Raw genomic sequence first — 19,518 nt, 5'->3', positions numbered from 1 at the left:
TCTGAGTCTCCGTTTCCTTACCTGCAAAATGGGGACACTAATACTTGACAGAGTTACTGTTAAGTACTAAATGTCATAAAATATGTAAGACTTCTTACATACTGTTTGGCCCATAATTAAGATATCCAGTAGATGGTAGCAATGTAAATTACTATTGAGCTCTGGAGCAGGTAGGTGGCAAGATTCAATTCGGCAAGTGAGTAGGACTCACAGTGGGAGACTTTCGACCCTCAATAGCTAACTGATAAGGAGAGAGGAAGTAAGTGTAGGCTTACCATCTCATCAGCCTCAACTGGGTGGACTTGGGCTTACCTATCTGGAAGAGATTTACTTTATAAGGTGAGAAGGAAAGACTATCCAGATGGGACCAACATACCAGAGGCTCATGCCCAGTGCTCCTGGCCTCAGAGATAATGCAGGGCCCATGTGCAGAGGTACACTGTCATGTAAGAGCAATGTCCCAGAGATGAGGAGCAGACATCTGGCCTTGGCAGAGAGATTCTCCAGGAAGCAGGAGCTAGGCTGGTGCTAGACACATAAGGAATGGCTCCATAGATTCTGCAACAAGCTGGATGCTAAGGGGAACAGAGAAATATTAGGGATATAATAATAGTAATGGACTATTCCACAGTGCTTACTATGTGCCTGCATTGCTCTAAGAATTTCTATACCATAACTTCTTTAATCCTCACAACAATCCTATCAGGATTGAGCTGGATAGTCTCTGTCTGCCCATCTGCCATTCTCTGCCTTTCTGTACTCTGCTTTGTACCCCAGAAGCTAGCTGTTAAGGATAGCTTCAGTCTGGCTCCCTTGCACTCTGGATCCCAGGTGGGTTCAGCCACTGGGGACTCCAGCAGGAGGCACACACATCCAGGAAGGGCATAACAACATCAGGTCTATACAATGACAGCGGCAGTGTTCCTCCACCGAAAATTCCCTGCAGGCAAATCTGTACTTACTCTCCATTCTGGTGACACCCCATGGCCTAGGGGCAGCATTGGCTCCCCGGTGTTGCCAGCTCTGGGGTGCTTCACTGTCCCTTGTTGGTTTCCCCTAGTCCTGCCCACTTTGGCAACAAGTCTCTATTAAACTTCTCAAGTTGAGAATGTATCTGTTTCTTGCTAGGAGGCTGACTGAGAGAATTATTGTCCCCCTTTTACAGATGATGGCACTGAGTCCCAGAGAAGATAAGTCATACCAAGTAGTGGTGTGGCTGGGACTCAAAGCAGGCCCCCAGTCTCCGAGTTGGGCCATACATTTTCCTGCCAACTCAGTCTATGAGATAACCAAGAGGTGATCCAGTGACGGACTCAAGAGTGCAGCTTTGTACTTTCACACCCCACCAGGCCACCTCCACCCATCAGGCTGGCCCGGTCTTAGTGATCCAGGCCACAAAGCTCAGATTCTGGATGTAGTGACTCACGGACAGCTGCCTCCCACTCTAAGAAAAGTGCAAACCTCTTCCCAAGCCATTGTCAATTCAGTGTTTTGTTCTTGTTCCTCTTTGCTGACCAAAACTCTAATTTAAAATTTTAATGTACAATAGTAAGTCCCTAATTGCTTGAAATTCTCCCAAGACTCTTGTGAAGAGCTAAGTCAATGCCTTCAGCCTTGGTCATCTGGAAGGATACCCAGTCCTTCATCTGTTCATTGGGAAGGATCTGGATATGGAAAGTGACCCCCTACAGCATCTGAGTCATGCTCAAATGCCAGGGAATCCAGAACCACATGGTCTACTGAAGAGCTCAGCCTAGGTCACCTGGGATCTGGTCAGCTGGGGAGGCTATCTATACTGGGGCTCGATATGCACACCACTAGCAGCATGATGGACCCCACTGCCTCCAGCCACCTGTGAGCAGCTGCCTCTGAAGAAGTGGCCTTTGATACCAACAAAAAGTGCCAACCATGTCAGAGCCGACAGACACGCCAGCCCGCATCCCCACCACAGTCCCCAGGCCGAACCGCCTCCTCTTCTTCAGAGTGGTTTTTGTTTAGCCCAGTTCAGACTCCAAACTGGACTGCAAGACTTCGAAAGAGGTGGACAGAGGACAGAGGGAGGACAGAGAAGAAGAATGCCACAGCCTCCCCGGGTCTATTTCGAGGAGATAGGACAAGGGAGCCTTTCCTGCTTCTTCATCATCTCTTCTCCTCTCTCTGAGGCTGAAGATAATTCACAGAGATCCTAATGACACTTTGGGTGTGGAGGAAGTCAAGATTTTTGCTCTGTGTCAGAGACAACATTTCATTTGGTTGGGAGAAAAAATTAAAGAAGAAAAACAATTTTGTTTTACACATCTACCCTTTTTTTTTTTTTTTTTTTGAGGGGTAGGGAGTTCTACTTGGAGTGTCCTGCAATCACGTTTTTTCAAATGTGAAAAAAAATAAAATGTTAGATGGATAGATTCACATCTCACTAGAAAAGAAAGAAAGAGAAGAAAGAGAAGAGACATCCAGATGAGTGTCCACCAACTCTCCCACAGAGATGTATACCAAATGAAGCCCTATTCTGTAAAAAATCACACTTGGCCATAAGATTTTGTGAAGATAGAATTATTTGATTTGGGGACTGCTTTTAAAGATATCTGGATTCTTTTCTTCCTCTTTGCCATCTTTATATTTATGGGGTAATTCTTTAATTCACATGTAATTGTTAAAGGCAAGGACTCTTGAGGCCAAACTACCAGGACTCGTATTCTGACTCAGCCACTCTGAGCTTGAGTTTGTCTGGAAGCTGACCTGAAATAAGGATTTGGGTATAAGTGGCTTATTTGAGAGCTAACATCGGGAAGCATCAGTGAGGGGTGCCTGGGTGGCTCAGTTGCTTAAGCGTCTGCCTTCAGCTCAGGTCATGATCTCAGGGTCCTGGGATTGAGCCCCATGTTGGGCTTCCTGCTCAGCAGAGAATCTGCTTCTTCCCCCGCTCTTATGCTCTCTCTCTAACTCAAATAAATAAATAAAATCTTAGGAAAAAAAAAAAGGAAGTATCAGTGAGGGAGTGGGGAGGTGATGCAGGAAAGGGAAGACAGACCATGTAATGTGCTTAGGAAGCAGGCTCCCTAGGGGTGTCTGGGGTTCTCTTCTGAGACGACATGCTTCAAGGCGTCCCATCTGAGAGGCAAGGAAGCTGGGTATTTATCTACCGACTCCCATCCTTCATTAGTTGAGGGCTGACCTCTAGCCTGTGAGCTCCCTGGAATTTCGAGGCAGAGAAGCCCTTGGGCAAAAGTGGGGACGTGCTTGCCTGCCCAGGACCAGTGGGCACTGAGAGGATGTGAGTGCAGGACCAGCAGCATCTGCTATAGTCCACCCCTGTCAACACACAGATCCATTCATGCATCTATCTTGTCACTGAGTTTTCAAGGTGGCTGGTTACAGTTTTCAGGAAAAAAAAAATTTCTAACAAGCATATGAGTAAGACAAGCTACAGTCCCTTCTATTGCAGTGAAGACCTAAGGCTCGAACTCTGCTATCATTATCTGGCTCCTCTACTCCTACCCTGGGTTCTGACCCTCAGCCAGTCCTTCTGCTGGTGTACGTTGTGTGCCCAGTGGGATAAGCTAGACCTTCACCCCTGAGGGGTCTAACCCACAGGTTTGCATGTCCTAATCAGGCTGTGGTTGCTGCAATTGCCAGTTCATAGTACAGAAGCATCAAGGGGGGGACCCAGATGAGTCCCAGACATATTTCTTCCTGTTCCTACTGTGCAGAAGAAAGCCTGCTCCCTTGGGATCATTAGGGTCCATTATCCCTGCCAGTATAAAAACTTGGAAAATTTTTTGGCTTGCTGGACCACTGAGCCAAGAAGTTTAAAATGACCAGGTGACAGATGTAACTTTGGATTTAGTGACACCCTGATGATGTTCCTCTGTTTGGACATTCCTCCCACCTCCCACTCACTTCAGGAACCGGCATCTTTAGTAGAAACTGAAATTGCAAAATCAGGAAGTACCATCTCCCCAAGTAGGTCACTAGGAATGATGGTGAGAGGGCCACTTACTGCTTTTATTGCCTGGATCTGAGTATCCTGCCTCCCGGGGCCAAGCGCTGGATAACATCTGAAAGACCAGTGTCCCAAGTCCGTGGCATGTGATTCCCAGCTAGCAACTCAGCTAAGTGTTTATGAGGCCATTCCAAAATTCTACTAAGCCAGCAGCCTCCAAATGATGTGCTGGGTGGTAGAATCAGTAGATCCGGTGGCTGCGTAACCATCATCTTGACTTCACTGTAAAGTGGCTTCTTTGGTCTGAGGTGATACTAAGTGGATTCCCATGTTGGTAAACTAGATATTCTGTGAGTCCTTGGAGCAAGGTACTGGCAGAGGCTCTGTAGACAAGGAAGATAAATCTGTCCCCAGTAAGCGTAAGTCTCTGTCTCCTTCTGAGGGAGACGGGCCAGCATAATCAACTTTCTACCAGCACTAAGTTGACTCCTCAAGGGACGGTACAAAACTGAGAGCTCAGCCCCAGCCTCCATCGTTAGGTCAGGCACTGAGGTGCAACAGGAGCTGGGGTGGCCTCGAAGAGAGGAAACCCATGCTGTGGCTTCCATCCCTGTCATTCGTACAACCAAATCAGGGGTCTAGTTTTCAGCAGCCTGCCCTCCAACTGCAGCAGATGGGAGTCTCTCTACCTATGCCGGCATGGAGGACCCTTGACCTTCTCATTCTTCACTGACATGAACCTGTTATCTTCTTTCTTCAGAGTTACCACCGCAGTCAACGACAGACAACCAACTCCCCAATCTTTGTAGTTACTGTTGCCCCCAACTCTCTCAAGTGCTAGAACTCTCCCATGAGCCGGGGCATCCCTTTCCACCAGTACGCCATCTCAGTCCTTCACAGGTGAGAGTCTATATTCTCCAGCACCAAGGGTTTTCACCATCTCACTTACTGCCAAAAAGGATTCTCGTTACCTTCTGCCCAGTGAACTCTCAGGTTCCAGATCCACTTGTGGGTCTGTTTTCTAAGACCATTTCCAGTTCAACCAACTGTCTTGGTTTGAGTCTCCAGAAATAGATCCCATGACAAAGATTCGAGTGGAAATATTTTCTGTAGGAGATGACATCAGAAAGCATCAGTTAGAGAGTGATAGATGGGTGGGAAGCAGCAAACACCTGTGAAGTGAGCATTTTAACATTATGGGCAGATGCAGTTCCATCCCAGTGGGGACCTTGGAGACCATATAAAGGGAGCATGCTACAGAATGTCCCACTCAAGGGGAAAGCTTGCTGGGGTCTTTATCCACCAGTTTCATTGGTTGAAATCTATCCGAGGGCCATTCATTCCCTGGAACTTCCAACCTGCCCTGGTGCCTGGGCCACGGCTGCTCCTGTGGCCAGAGAAAGGCATCAGGTGGAGAGTCCCAAGAGCTTCCAGTAGAAAGCTGCTGTTGTAAATGGGAGCCATGAGTGCTGGGAATCTAAGGGTGGGGCAGCAATGACCTGTCTGATTTGGGTCAAATTACTTATCATCCCAATGCCTCAGTTCCCTTATCTGAGGATAATAATAGTATCTCCTAGGTAGGGTCATATTGAAGCCTATATGGGAGGTTCTAAAGTGTGTAGAATAGCTTTGGCCAAAGTGAGCAATAAGTGGTGAGTCCTCTCCTTTGGGATCTACATTCAGACCATATAAACTAATGTGGGGCTTCACATGATAGAGCCCAGGGAAAGATGATCCTTGGCTGTTTTCAAGTTCAACCAGGTTGAATGCTTCAAGTTAAGGACCAAAGCCACAACGTTATCTTCCTTTGCAACTAAAGTGACTGGCTCCCAGAGAAGAAGGGGGGGAAATTACATAGGCAAATTACTGTTTCTTTTTTAAAATATTTTATTTATTTATTTGACAGAGAGAGAGAGCACAAGAAGGGGGGAGCAGCAGAAGGAGAGGGAGCAGGGAGGGAGCAGGGAGCCCGACACGGGGCTCGATCCCAGGACCCTGGGATCATGACCTGAGCCAAAGGCAGACGCTTGACTGACTGAGCCCCCCCAGGTGCCCCCAAATTACTGTTTCTTAAGAAACATGAATTCCCAGGGCTCCTGGGTGGCTCAGTCATTAAGTGTCTGCCTTTGGCTCAGGTCATGATCCCAGGGTCCTGGGATCAAGCCCCACATCAGGTTCCCTGCTCAGCGGAAAGCCTGCTTCTTCCTCTTGCACTCCCCCTGCTTGTGTTCCTTCTCTCGCTGTGTCTTTCTCTGTCAAATAAATTAAAAAAAAAAAAGAAGAAGAAGAAGAAACATGAATTCCCACTGTAGGACAAGTCCCACATCTTTGGTCTAAAGTTCCTAGACTTGTCACTGATGTTAGCTCCTTTCCATCTTCCCATCACATAGCCGTGTAGTCTGAGTCAAAACTATATAAGAGATGGAGGCTGGAAGACCTGAGTTCTGGTCCCTGTGCTGTCATGACTCATTATCACACATTGGGTCCATTTCTCAACCTGTCTGGACCTTAATTTTCCCATCCATAAAATATGGATAAAATAATACCTCCATTCATTATCTTACTGATTAAATAAGAGAGTGTGTTTGTGTGAAGGATTTTTAAAGTTTAAGATGTTATTTAAAATGAGTTTATATTAAACATAATTGCCAACCCGGCAAGAGGTAGAACCTGGGCCTTGCATGTAGCTTTTGGAGATATGCATCTATGAGAATCACCTCTGGGCATGAGACGCTAGCTTTTGCTCTGGTCCCTGCCACCTGGCCTGGCTGAACCTCTTGTCTCCCTTCTCCCCTGTAGCTACCTCCCCCAGGCTCTGTCCGCATCTCTGTCCCCTCACTCTGGCCACTGACCCCCTTCCTACGTTTGTACCTTGAATTTGGTGTATCGCCCCAGGGATGGCTTGTGTCGCATCCCCACACTGCTTCTCCCTTGAGGCTCCAACTTCATCCTCTGATTTGAGCTTGAACGTCCTGGCTCTCTTCCTGCCGGAATTCTCCTCCCTTTGTCCCACCTCCCACGCTAGGACAACAACTCTGCGGTGAAGCACTTTTTTAGAACTATAGTTAAAAAATCTGAAGGAGAGAGTATGATTTTTAACCAGCTCACTTGAGCCCCAGAGTCTAATTTTCAAATTACAAAAAAGAAAATAAATCAGTTGAAAGAAGGGGGAAAAGGCGGTTTATAAGTCACATTCTGCCAGCCACAGCTACTGGGACTTCTATTTCTCTTTAAGGGCATCTGGACACATCACACGAAGGGAACCCATACTTCGAGGGAGCTAAGCCTTCAGTCACCATAAAAGCTCATGAATTCGAAATTGATTCTGAATCAGCAAACAAGAGGATCCAGTGCAAAAAGCATGAGACTGGGTGCCTGGTACCTAAGGGGGCCCAATAATATTTGTTAAGTAAGAAAATGAGAATCCCAATATGTGATTTTTAGCACAACCTTCACAACCTTCATTCATAATTATTTATAATATGGCTCTGAATAAAGGACTTGACCCCTGGGCATCAATTTCTTTATAGAAGGTGAGCATCCCTGTGGTTCCTTCCAGATCTAACATTCTCTTCAGTGTAACTGGTCGACGGTACACAACCGCACAGCTAAGGACACAGAGGTTTCCTCCAGTTCTCTGCTCAAATGTCTCCTTGTCGGAGAGGGTGTTCGCGATAATTCGATATTCGATATTAGTGTCTGCCTCCCTCTCCCATCACCCTCTGTCCTTACTGTGTCCTTCGTAGCATTAGCACGTATCTATTCGTTGTTTATTATCTGTCTCCTGCCACTAGAGTTGAAGTGCCTTGAGAGTAGAGATTTTATCTGTTGTGTCCACGGCTGTATCCCAGCACCTAAAACAACACCGGACACACGGGAGGCTCTTGACACGTCCTCGTTGAACTAATGCATGATCTCAACAAGCTACAAAGAATATCATTTGGGGAAGAATATGCGCCCTATTTAAGAAATCGAACTTTTCAAGTGCTTTTGACTCTGTTTCAGAATTGCTTATTTGCTTTGAAGTTAATGCCATTAACAGCAAACCACTATTCTCCTTTCTTAAGACTAAATCCCCCAAAACCATTTTCCTGGCGATGCTTTGCTGCCCTCATCCTGATTATTCTTCACCTTGAACGTAATCCAATTGCACACATTTATAATAATTAAAATTCCGTTTTATTTGTTCAGGCTAGTTTCCCCTGATTATGATGTTCCAAATTCACGAGTCTGGTAGCAGATCACTTATTGCCACGTGCAGGGGCTTCTGGGCCATTTGTGGACCTGTCCTAGAACAATAGTGTCGAGTGCTTCTGAGTGTCGAGTGTCAGTTCTGCACTGAGACTTAATGTATTTGAATCCTGGCTTTGCTACTTAGTACCTGTGTGATTTGGAGCAAGTTCCTCAGCCTCTCTGTCTCCTTTCATCATCTGTAAAATGGGGATAATTGTATCTGTATCTGCTCTATGTCTTAGAAGGCCGACCTCTAGAGACTTGAGCTCCTCGGCTCCTTTGGGTTAGGCCACAGGGAGGCCCTGAGCAGGAGATCTGAGGACACCAAGAAAGGGGGTTGGAATATCTGTCCTCCAGCCATCCCTCCTTACTGGGATTTGGACAGAGGCTGTCTGCCTTGACCATGGCCATAGCACTTAATATGTAGTCTGTCTGCCATAGCTAAAGATGTGACTCTGTCCTTTTTCCTTGCTCCTTCCAGCCTGGGACATAAACAGTTTCCTGTTCCTGCTGGTTCCAGATGTATCCGTATTCCTCGAAGGTCTCTCTAATCCTATCTACACCTCTGACAGCAGTCGCTTCATTAAAAATCTCTTCAGTTCATCTTTGGAGTTGTGCTTTCCACTTTCTGCCAAATCCCAACCAAAGCTGCATGAATGCACTGCTGGGCATTACATGTGTAAATACATGTAAAACAACTAGAACATTGCCTGACGCGTTGTAAGTTCTCAGTCTGGGTGAATGATTATTATCCACATAATTCGACGAGGGAAAATCGTGCAAGACTGTATATGTGACGATATTGTTCAGAAGTGACCCTACATTCTGTCTAGTGGGAAAAAACTGGCATTGTATATGGTCTTTTGCATATGATCTTAAGCAAGTTAAGAAACCTCCCAGAAGTTCATGGTTGCTGCGAGCAGATGTATATGACAAAAAGAGATCCAGGGTCTGGTAACTATAGGCCCTCATGCATGGTAAGCAGATGAGGATCTAGTACCTGCTTCACAGGGTTCCATCTATACAGGGAAGGGGCCCCACATTCAGTTTAATGCTCTGTACTTCCCATCTTGAAATTCTTTTTTAAAAAAGATTTTATTTATTTATTTATTTGACAGAGAGAGAGAGTGAGAGAGCACAACTGAGGGTGGGCAGAGGGAGAGGGAGAAGCAGGCTCCCCACTGAGCAGGGAGCCCCATGCTGGACTCAATCCCAGGACCTGGGATCATGACCTGAACTGTAGGCAGAGGTTTAACAACCTGGGCCACCCAGGCACTCCCCATCTTGAAATTCTTAATAATTTTTGCACAAGGATTCCTGCATCTTCATTTTGTACTGGGCTCCACAAATTACGTAGCCAGTCCGTGAGGGAGGGTTCACTTTATTTTTCAAATAATTGATGGCACTCTGTAATTGACAATTTTTTTTTGTATGAAACATGGATTCACAATCTATGGGAAGGAAAATGAGACTCTTAAAAGATGACATCTGGTGTTGAGACTGTATTAGTCAATTAATAAATACCTGCCAAAGAGCTAGCATGGGTTAGATGCCGTGCCAATACCTCTTTGAACCCCAAATTCCCTGCTCTGTAGCTCCAGGCTGAGTCGGTCGACACGTGACAGGATGGAACTGCCCTAGCCATGAACCTTTCAGTCATATCTGTGGTATCTGAGTCTTGGGGAAAAAAAAATAGTCTCTTATTTCATCATGGAACTGTGACTTGGATTTGGACTGTGAATCATAGAAACTCGATTAGATGAACTGGCAGCTAAAATCCTCCAGTTAAAGAAGCTTAAAATCATACCAAATCTGGTACGACTTGAGGGATGATGCTCAGCTTCTTCAGCATCCCAATTCTACAAAACTGAAAATTCAAAGAAGCACCCAGAACTCTTATTTCCTCAAGGTAACAGTTAGCACCCACTGGGGGTGCTGTGACCTTGATGGAGGGTGGAGTAAAAACAGAACATAAATGTGTCCACTTAAGGAAAAAAATGGCTCTGCTGGGCATTAGGCAAGGCAGGACTGCTTCCAACACACCCTGATGGCGCATAACATGTGCGACCCTTGGAGATGCTCTTTGTTCATCCCACACGTAGAGATAGAGCCTGAATGAAAGATACCTCCCAAATAGCAGCACATGCAAACATCTCCGGTGAGAGAAGAAAGGCTAAGAAATGGGTTTTATATGTTTGGCTGGAATCTGAAGGAATTAAATGGAGCAGAATCTAGGAGCATAGGTTTGGGGTAAGAGAGAGGTTTTACTTTTTTAAAAATGAACGATTAGGGGTGCCTGGGTGGCTCAGGCATTGAGCGTCTGACTTCAGCTCAGGTCATGATCCCAGGGTCCTGGATCGAGCCCTGCATCGAGCCCTGCATCGGGCTCCTTGCTCGGCAGGAGGCCTGGTTCTCCCTCTCCCACTTCCCCTGCTTGTGTTCCCTCTCTCGCTGTGTCTCTCTCTGTCCTATAGATAAATAAATAAAATCTTTTAAAAAAATAAAAATAAAAATAAAAATGAACCATTAAATCAGAACACTTCTGTCTTACATTCATATACACACGTGCGCGCGCACACACACACATGCACAGAGCCAATGTGCCTTCCTTTACAACACTAGTTAATGCCTCCTCTAAGATACAATGAAGTAAAAAATTGAGGAAGATATGGGGAGGGGGAAACGGGGAGCTGATAGAGAAGGTAGCTTTCTATTTGTATAAGTCGTTCCACAGACAAAGAAGTTAGTTTTTATCTATATGATCTATAAATTCTCCAGGTGGTTTTCCCATTAGGCTGTGGGTTACTCAAGGTCAATGCTTGGTTCAAGAGTTGGTCTCCATATGGGTTTAGACTGGAAGAAAGAAATGCAATGTAGTGATCTTTTCGCCTTTCTGTGAACAGGACTGACACCGGTGTGTGACATCTTTTCCCCTTCAGATTGCCTTGGATATTCTGATAACTGAATAAAGACGTCAGAGGAGAGCTCCTAGACACAAAGTGTGATATGTCCTGGGCTTCAAACGCTACAGTGCTGTCTCTAGATGGCAACCAGGAGATAATCTAAGCAAGCTCATGTGGTTGGTTATCTTAACCAACTCTTGGGAACAGGTACAGAGGAAAAAGGACCCAAGCCCAGCTACTAATCATGGAGCATCAGCCTTGGAAAACCCCAGAGGCAGACGGGGTGGGGAAGGCTCTCATGGACAAAAGGTCAATGGTGACTCAAAAAGGCAGCCTCATCAACATGGCCATGGCTAACTGATGTTTATTGCCAGAGTTATCAGATGGTGGTTGTGGGTTTCTATAATATGCGATGAGAGACGAGTGTGACTACTTCATATGTTAGCAAACCATCTGATAATAAAGAGTGCAATAAATATTTTTTGAGTGAATGCTATTGAGTAGGCAGGGCTGTAAGAATTCACATGTTCATTATTAAAGATACTAATCTGTCACTAGAGGTTAAATCTTGTCGTAAAGACTGTAATATGCCACCCTGGGTTGGAGGCTAGGGATTCTAAGTCTGCCTTCCCCTGGGGGAGGCCGTGGTTCTTATCCTCCTTATCATCCTACTGTTCTTTATTTACTTCCCCCTCTTAACTTCTCTTCCCCTTCCCTTTCTGAGAGAGGAGCTAGTGACAAAGTCAGGGTTAAAGTTTATTTTACCTGAAAGGCAAGGAGGAGGAAGAAAGACCCTCCACATCTCCTCATCTCTTTTCCATCCTCCCTGTCCTATCAGCGCCTATCCCTACAATCTCCATCTTCTCCAATACCTCAGTGTCCATCTTCTCTTTCACATCCTCTTGTTTTTCCATCTCTACCTCCTCTCATCTAATTGTTTTATCACACTCAATGTAGGTATCGCCGATTAAGCTAAATAAGATCATAGGAACATGCACATTTCAGGTTTTCCAACAGATTGGATGTTATTTTATTAATGGTAATACTTAAACATAATGTTTGCCACTACTCTCTTGTTCTGACATATCTGACAGGGATATAGCCTTTGGTTTCCCATATTATTTCCAAATTTGAATATTAGAGTTTCTGTCATCAAGGTGTTTCATCGTATTTTTCTTCATTACCATAACCTATTGTTACATGAAAACAGAAATAACAAGCACTATGGAAGTTTAAAAGAAAGAGACATTGTTGTGAGCGGGGAAGCTTGTATAAGACTTTCCACAGATGGGCAAACTTGAATTGACCTTTAAAAATGTGCAGGGTCCAAGTAGTCCAAGAAGAAGAAGGAGAGCATTTTAGGTAGAAGAAATTATGTGAAACAAGCAAAAATGTATAAGGTGTGAGAGGAGGAAAGAAAGGAGACTGGTGTGAATGAAGTACCATGTAGGGCGGCAGAGAGATATAGAGATGAAAACCATATAGGATGGCTAAATTGTGGATAATGTTGAATATCAAGCCAAAAGTTTAGGACTTTACCGTTACCTTGGCCCAAATGGTTTTGGATGCAAATAACAGAAAGCTTCTCAAAGTAGTGTAAGCCAAAAGGAGTGAGTTCACCTAAAAACAAAGGGACCTGGAGGAGCCCAATTGGCAGAGTGGGCAACTGGGTTTCCCCAAGGCTTGGAACCAGGAATGAAAAGCTCTCAGGAGCTAGAGCACAGGCTTGCTAGTTTGGAGCCTACAACTCCGCCCCACTCATGTCCTTTCCTCACCTTGGCTTATCTCTGCATATCCTTCTCATCCTTTCCCCTCTGCAAAAGAGATTTTTTGTTTGTTTGTTTCCCCATGAATATATAAGACAGTTCAGCCCACAACTCACACATTTACATCTCCTCAGTCCAACTGGCCAGCAGAAGCTACCAGCATCTTTGACTTCCAATTCCAAATTTCTGTGAGAGAGAATCTGCATGTCCATTCCTAGTACAATGAGAGAATTGATGCCATATTGAATTAATATGACTCCCGGGGCTCACCTCTGGGATAAAGGAACTCTCAGAGAAGGAATATAGGACTGCAGCCTGGGCAGTTACACTAAAGGTTGTTTTCAATAGTTTTAGAGCCACGTGAATGTTTTGGAGGTGAGGGAAGAAACAACCAAAGTGATCCTAGGAAGCTTCACTGGGGAGCAGAATGGGTTAGAAGGGAATATTCTGGAAGCAGGAAGAACAAAGAGGAGCTATTTGAATCAAGGCACTGAAAGCTTGAAATAATGTGGCTATGGTCAACCTGACAACTACTATCTAGAAAAATAAAGTTGGTTCAACAAACACAACTCTGCATTAGTCATGAGAGAAACATGTATTTCATAGCTCAGAGCTAAGCCTGGGTATATGTAAGCTGTACCATACTCACATGCTGGCAGTGGATCTGTCTTTAATCCAGTGGTTGCCCAACTTCCTGCTTTGAAGTTAGAATTTGGGTAACCTAAATTAGTAGGGGGAGACCCGTAAAATGGAGTAGGTTTTATGCTCTCCTATTCTAACTACTACCTAGGACTTTATAAATTCTCATTCCCTGAAACTGGTCAAAATTCGTTTTTCATCTGTTGCTAGTTAATTTGATAGGTTAGCTGAGGTCATAGTGATCAGTCTAAACCTCTGCATGGACAGTCAGCTTCATTCTGTCCTTTGACCACTAACCATATCCTCATGAGGCTCCATCATCAGGTCCAGTTATGAGAAGGTTGAGAGAGCAGAGACCAAAGCCCTACCCTGGCATTTGGAAAAATATTAAAATACCACCACGCCCCTGACATCTTTAGCTTCCTCCTGATTACTAATGACCTGCTACTCCCTGTGTTTACAACGGTATACAAGATGATCCTCTACAGTGCTCTAGCCCTCAGTGTTGTAGCTACATCTCCCATATTCAGACTCGCTTCCACTGGCAATGGAAAAATATTGCTGCAGGGTCTTCCACATGTGTTTTCAACAACTCTGTTAGAACAGAAAACCCCACTCAAACAAACAGAAAAATTGTACGGCCAAAGGCCAAAGGCAGGCCAAAGGAAGGGCAGTGTATTCGTTTACAAGGACTGCCATAACAAAATAGCACAGACTGTGTGGCTTAAACAACAGATGTTTTCTTTCTCCTAGTCCTGGAGGCTGGAAGTCTGAGATCAAGGTGTTGATGGTGTGGTTTCTTCTGAGGCCTCTCTCTTTGGCTCGCACTTGCATCCCTGGTGTTTCTTCTTTGTGTCCTAATCTCCTCTTCTCACATAAACACTAGTCAGATTGGATTAGGGGCCCACTCATATGACCTAATTTGACCTTAATTACCTCTTTTAAGCCCCTGTCTCCCAATGTAGTCATATTTTAAGGTACTGGTGATTAAGACTTCAACATACAAATTTTGGAGACCATTCACTCCCTCACAGGTAGCTCTGAGGTTAATTCAGTGTTTCAGGTCTAGCCTCAGACCCCAGGTATTGTCATCTGTCTGCTCAGTCGTGCTCAACATGTGGGTTTTATCCTCAAGCTAGCTCCCCTCATGTTGTAAAATGACCGCCGCAGTTCCAGCCATCACATCCAAAGGTGATAATGCCTAGTAGAATGACAAATTCTCTTTCCCTGTATGTGTATCTCTGGACAATCCTTTTCAAAAGGACCCAGGGCAGACTTCTCTCTCTTCTTCTCTCTCTCTTTTTTTTTAAGATTTTATTTATTTATTTGACTGAGAGAGACACAGCGAGAGAGGGAACACAAGCAGGAGGAGTGTGAGAGGGAACACAAGCAGGAGGAGTGTGAAAGGGAAAAGTAGGCTTCCCGCAGAGCAGGGAGCCCGATGTGGGGCTTGATCCCAGGACCCTGGGATCATGACCTGAGCCGAAGGCAGCCGCTTAACAACTGAGCCACCCAGGCGCCCCGAGGGTTGCTTTTTAAAAAGAGAGATACCCACACAAAATCAGGGTCCTCTGAGGAAAAAGGAAAGGGATAAATGGAAGCCAACAATGTCTGCTGCAACAGTTTGCCTACTTGCTTCCCATGGACTATGTTCCTGAATTTTGAGCATGACTCTAGACCCTGGTGACTGCTCGTCTAGGAGCACCAGGTAAAACTAATCTTTGTACTGCAATAAAGAGCCCTATTAATAAATATCAGTTTCGGGGCGTCTGGGTGGCTCAGTCGGTTGGGCGACTGCCTTCGGCTCAGGTCATGATCCTGGAGTCCCGGGATCGAGTCCCGCATCGGGCTCCCTGCTCGGCAGGGAGTCTGCTTCTCCCTCTGACCCTCCTCCTTCTCGTGCTCTCTGTCTCAAATAAATAAATAAAATCTTTAAAAAAAATAAAATAAAATAAAATAAATAAATATCAGTTTCCCTGGGCCGACTCACTTGCAGTGAGCAGTCTTTTCCAGCTTATGCCTTCTCCTCCCCATGCCCATGACCCCAACCCAAGGTTAGCTTTTGACACAGCCAGCATCTTCTGCTCCACTAGCAATTTCAGGTCTCAGTTGCCCTGTACTAGTCGTAACAAATCTGGCTCTAGCTAGCCATTTGGCGAATACATATCATTGAGACGGAGAGGAACCGGCCAAGAGAATAGGGATCACTTAGCACAAGCGCATCACCCATATTAAGAAAATAACTTGCAAACTACGTCATGCAATGGTAGGTTACTAGCTGGGACATCCTTTACTTGTGTTGCTTAACAAAGGGCAGGTATCAGTACCATTCAGAAACTACTCCTTTACTGCTGATAATTTAATTAAGCTTGGAAGGGCTTTCTACTTTCTTGTTAGTTTCATTCTTGTATTGCCTGCATCAAGAAAGAAGAATCTGGTTCTGCTCTGTTTTTCCCACAGACCGTCCAAGAACAACTTAAAAATCTAATACTTGCAATGAAAAACACACTATTTTTTTTAATCTTCCATGAGTCTCTTATTCTTTTACAATTCAGCTTATTTGATCTAGAAATGGCTTTGCTTCCAAAAATGAAGATTAATTTGTTTTGGTTTTTGATGAAAAAACAGCAATGTGTAAATAAATAATACAAAAAGAAATCTTGCTATCTTCCATAATTTCTATTTAATATTAACAGATTCTTTCTACATATGAGCTTGCTGTGTCCCTGATACTAGTTTAAATCACTTTCCCTACCCCAGCTCTCCTTCAGCATGTAAATGCTCCAGGGGACCTAGCTCTTCTTTATGTACCTACATATATTTTTCACCCATGTCGACCAATAACAACCTTAGTCTTCTGTTTTAGGCATTTGTCTCTGATAAGCACAGAGCAGAGAGATGAAAGGGGCCTTTCTTTGGAATGAATTGAGCCAGGAAATGTCAAAGAGAGTTGATCACTGCTGGTGAACCACGTGGCGAGAGAGAGAGAGAGAGAGAGAGAGAGAGAGAGAGAGAGAGAGGAGCCAGGACAGTAAGGGATCTGGGAGCCAAGTCATGAGTTTAAGCGATCAAAGAAATTAGTCTTGAGAAGAAGTGAAAGCCTTGATAACCTTGAGGTGTTTTTCATGAAGAAAAAAAAAAAAAGCCAATGACAATAACCACAGTAAGAGCTAAATTTTACCGAGGGCTTATTCAGATGAAGGCTCCAAAGAAGCAAATTATGCCTGATCATGAAAAACAAACATAGTCGTCTGAGACTAGAATGAATGGGCTCCCCAGTAAGCTAGTGCCCCTGGGTATTCAAATGCAAACCAGCTGCTCACATCTCAATAATGCACTAGAAAGGACTTACCTCTTGCCGTGGGATGTTGGACTAAAGGGTTTCTGATTTTCCTTCGTGCTGAATCCATGGACCATTAACAGTTAGGAGAGCTATTTGATTCATGGCATTTTCTTAGAAAACATTTAAACCAAGCTAAGCTCCCCACCCGCCCACCCTCCACCCCGACACCACTTTTCCCATCTTCTTGTCCTGCCCTGCGCAGCATTCATGGCGAGAAGAGAGAAGGCGGCTCAGTGGGCAGTCCTTTCCTTTATCCACACAGAGCTTTCTCCACTGCCCCAGGCACAATGCCTGGACAAATTCTGACCCGTGTAAACCTTGCTACCCCACCCCTGACACCAACAAGATCAGACTTTGTAAACAACCACCTTAAACCTTCCTATGGGTTTTCCTGACTTTCACAGACAGGCCTCCAATCTGTTATTTCTTTGAAAAATAGACACTACTTCATCTCAGGATATCTGCTGTGCCTCTTAGTGATCTGCTCTATAGCTTTAACTATAGCCAGCTGGAACAGAAATTTGCCAAATTAATGCTCAGAGTTGTTGCATGCCTAGTGATTATAAAACTAAACTGAAAGAGTGATAGAAAAAGGGCCTAGAAAAGACTCTCTTAATCTAGCTCAGAATGGCTGGGTCAGGATGATTTCATGGGTTATTTCACTCCTAATTTCTAGATTGCTGGATAATTTCAATAAAGATGATGCTGGGCAATTACTGAGTCAGCGACACACTTGAGTTACTGCCTTTACGACTTTTACAATGGAGCAGAGAGGTGAGTCACATTTTATTGCAGAGCACTTGTGTCTGTTAGAGCTTCAATCCATCCCACCATGAAAAAGTCAAGTACGAAGAAAAGATATCCCTGGGAAGATACAATAGAAGGAAAATGATAGAAGGAAAATGATAGAATATCATCTTTATCTCCAAGCTCTGTTTCGTCCACAAATTATTCTTAACCTATCTATGAATGTTGTAGACAGTGAAGATGATCTCAAAATGTGAAACATGTTGTTGACCTCATTTAATGGAATACGGTAAAGCATCTCTTTCTCTTTTTTAAACTGCCAAATCGTGTTGTCTAAATCTTATGTTAGATCTCTCAGTTGTGAGCAAATACATAAAAATAGCGTTCCACTCTGTAGTTGGGCCTAAGCCAATTAATGAGAACAAGGAAATGACTCAGTGGAGAGTCTGAGATACTCTATATTTTAGAATTCACATTATCCCCCCCCAACACACACATGCTCATTTAAGAATGAACTTGAGCAAGACCTCAAAAAAGGATATGATGCTCCCTTCACATGGATACCTATGATCCAAAGAGTCTCCAAAAGACAGAAACATGTCCAGTGACAAGGACACACAAGCAGAGTGAATGCTTCCCCATGCAAACTACATCCTAACGATTCACTGTTCCAGAATTCTTTTTCAATGCCTTTTCAAGTTTATTTTATTCCACAAATGAGAGAGCCTCTTGGGGTGATAATTTGAGCTTAATACCTCTCTTTAAACATTTTTTTGGGTTCCAATTAGTGAGCTTAGGGCTACTAATTTCCCCTTTGACAAAAAGGGTGAACTCTAGCTCAAAACATCCATCAATAGCAGGAGCAGTGAGAGAAGAAAGGGGGGAAGCTGGTGAGAAGGATGCTCCATCATGGGTGCCTGGGTGGCTCAGATGGTTAAGCATCTGCCTTCGGCTCAGGTCGTGATCCCAGGGTCCTGGGATTGAGCCCCACATCAGGCTCCTGGCTCAGTGGGGAGCCTGCTTCTCCCTCTCCCTCTGCTTCTCTCCCAGCTCATGCTCTCTCTCTCTCTATCTCTGTGTCTCAAATGAATAAATAAAATCTTAAAAAAAGAAAAGGATGCTCCATCATGTTTAAGAAAGCAACACTGGGAATTCAGAACAACAAATCTTGAAACTGCCTGTCCCTGGTGTGTTCTACACAGAGCACAAAGCTGTTCTTTGGTTGGGTTTATAAAGGACGGTATTGGGGATCTTATTCAAGACAGGTAGTAATCTAGGATAAGCTGAAACTATATAGCAGCACTTTCCTTTTTGAGCATGAGAAGAAAAGACTTTCTTCATCTTAATCATGCAGCAAACCTCAATTAAATGTGACAGGCATGGAGAGAAATCAGACCATTGGGAAGAAAATGAAAATAAACAGGGCTTGGTGGAAAAAACAAGGGAGGAAAGCTAAGCAAAGATCACAAATGTACAAAGAAATGTGTTGGAGTTGTTACAAAGAAAACTAAAAGGAGATGTGTGAGTAAGCTCTAAAAGCAAAGTAAATTAATGTAGGCGGGCAGCTGGAAACAAAACAGGGATATCAAGAGAAAGAGACAGAAGAGGTGGGATCAGGAAAATAACGTATGCTCTTATTAATGATAAATGGTCACTTCATACTAAATGCATTTTAAAAAGAATGAGCCATTGTACCATGGGAATTCAAAGACTGCCCACTCCAGAGGTTATATAATCCATTGCATTTTTGTGTAGGAAAGTAAACAAACCACACACCCAAACCACTAGTCACTGGAAAAGACTGCCTCGCATATTGGTGGGTCTTGGTTCTTCCTGACATTAAAGTATATTCTTGGAGTATCTTCCATAACCCACAGGGGAGCTTTATCTTTAAATGATGCTGCACTTTACACATCCACTCGCTAGAAAGACCCTGTGTGATCT

The 19,518-nt window shown here is 44.3% G+C and overlaps 1 pseudogene; it reads right to left on the bottom strand.

Annotated features, from left to right (window-relative positions):
* Positions 1-1,608: 1,608 nt before the first annotated feature.
* Positions 1,609-16,901, bottom strand: LOC123835735 (NADH dehydrogenase [ubiquinone] 1 beta subcomplex subunit 2, mitochondrial-like; annotated as a pseudogene).
* Between the last annotated feature and the right edge of the window lie 2,617 nt (positions 16,902-19,518).

This window comes from Mirounga angustirostris, unplaced genomic scaffold (assembly GCF_029215605.1).
Source record: "Mirounga angustirostris isolate CCGP_5_RB_7025 unplaced genomic scaffold, mMirAng1.0.hap1 SCAF_7, whole genome shotgun sequence".
Taxonomy (NCBI): Eukaryota; Metazoa; Chordata; class Mammalia; order Carnivora; family Phocidae; genus Mirounga; species Mirounga angustirostris.
This window is presented reverse-complemented; position numbering and strand designations above follow the sequence as displayed.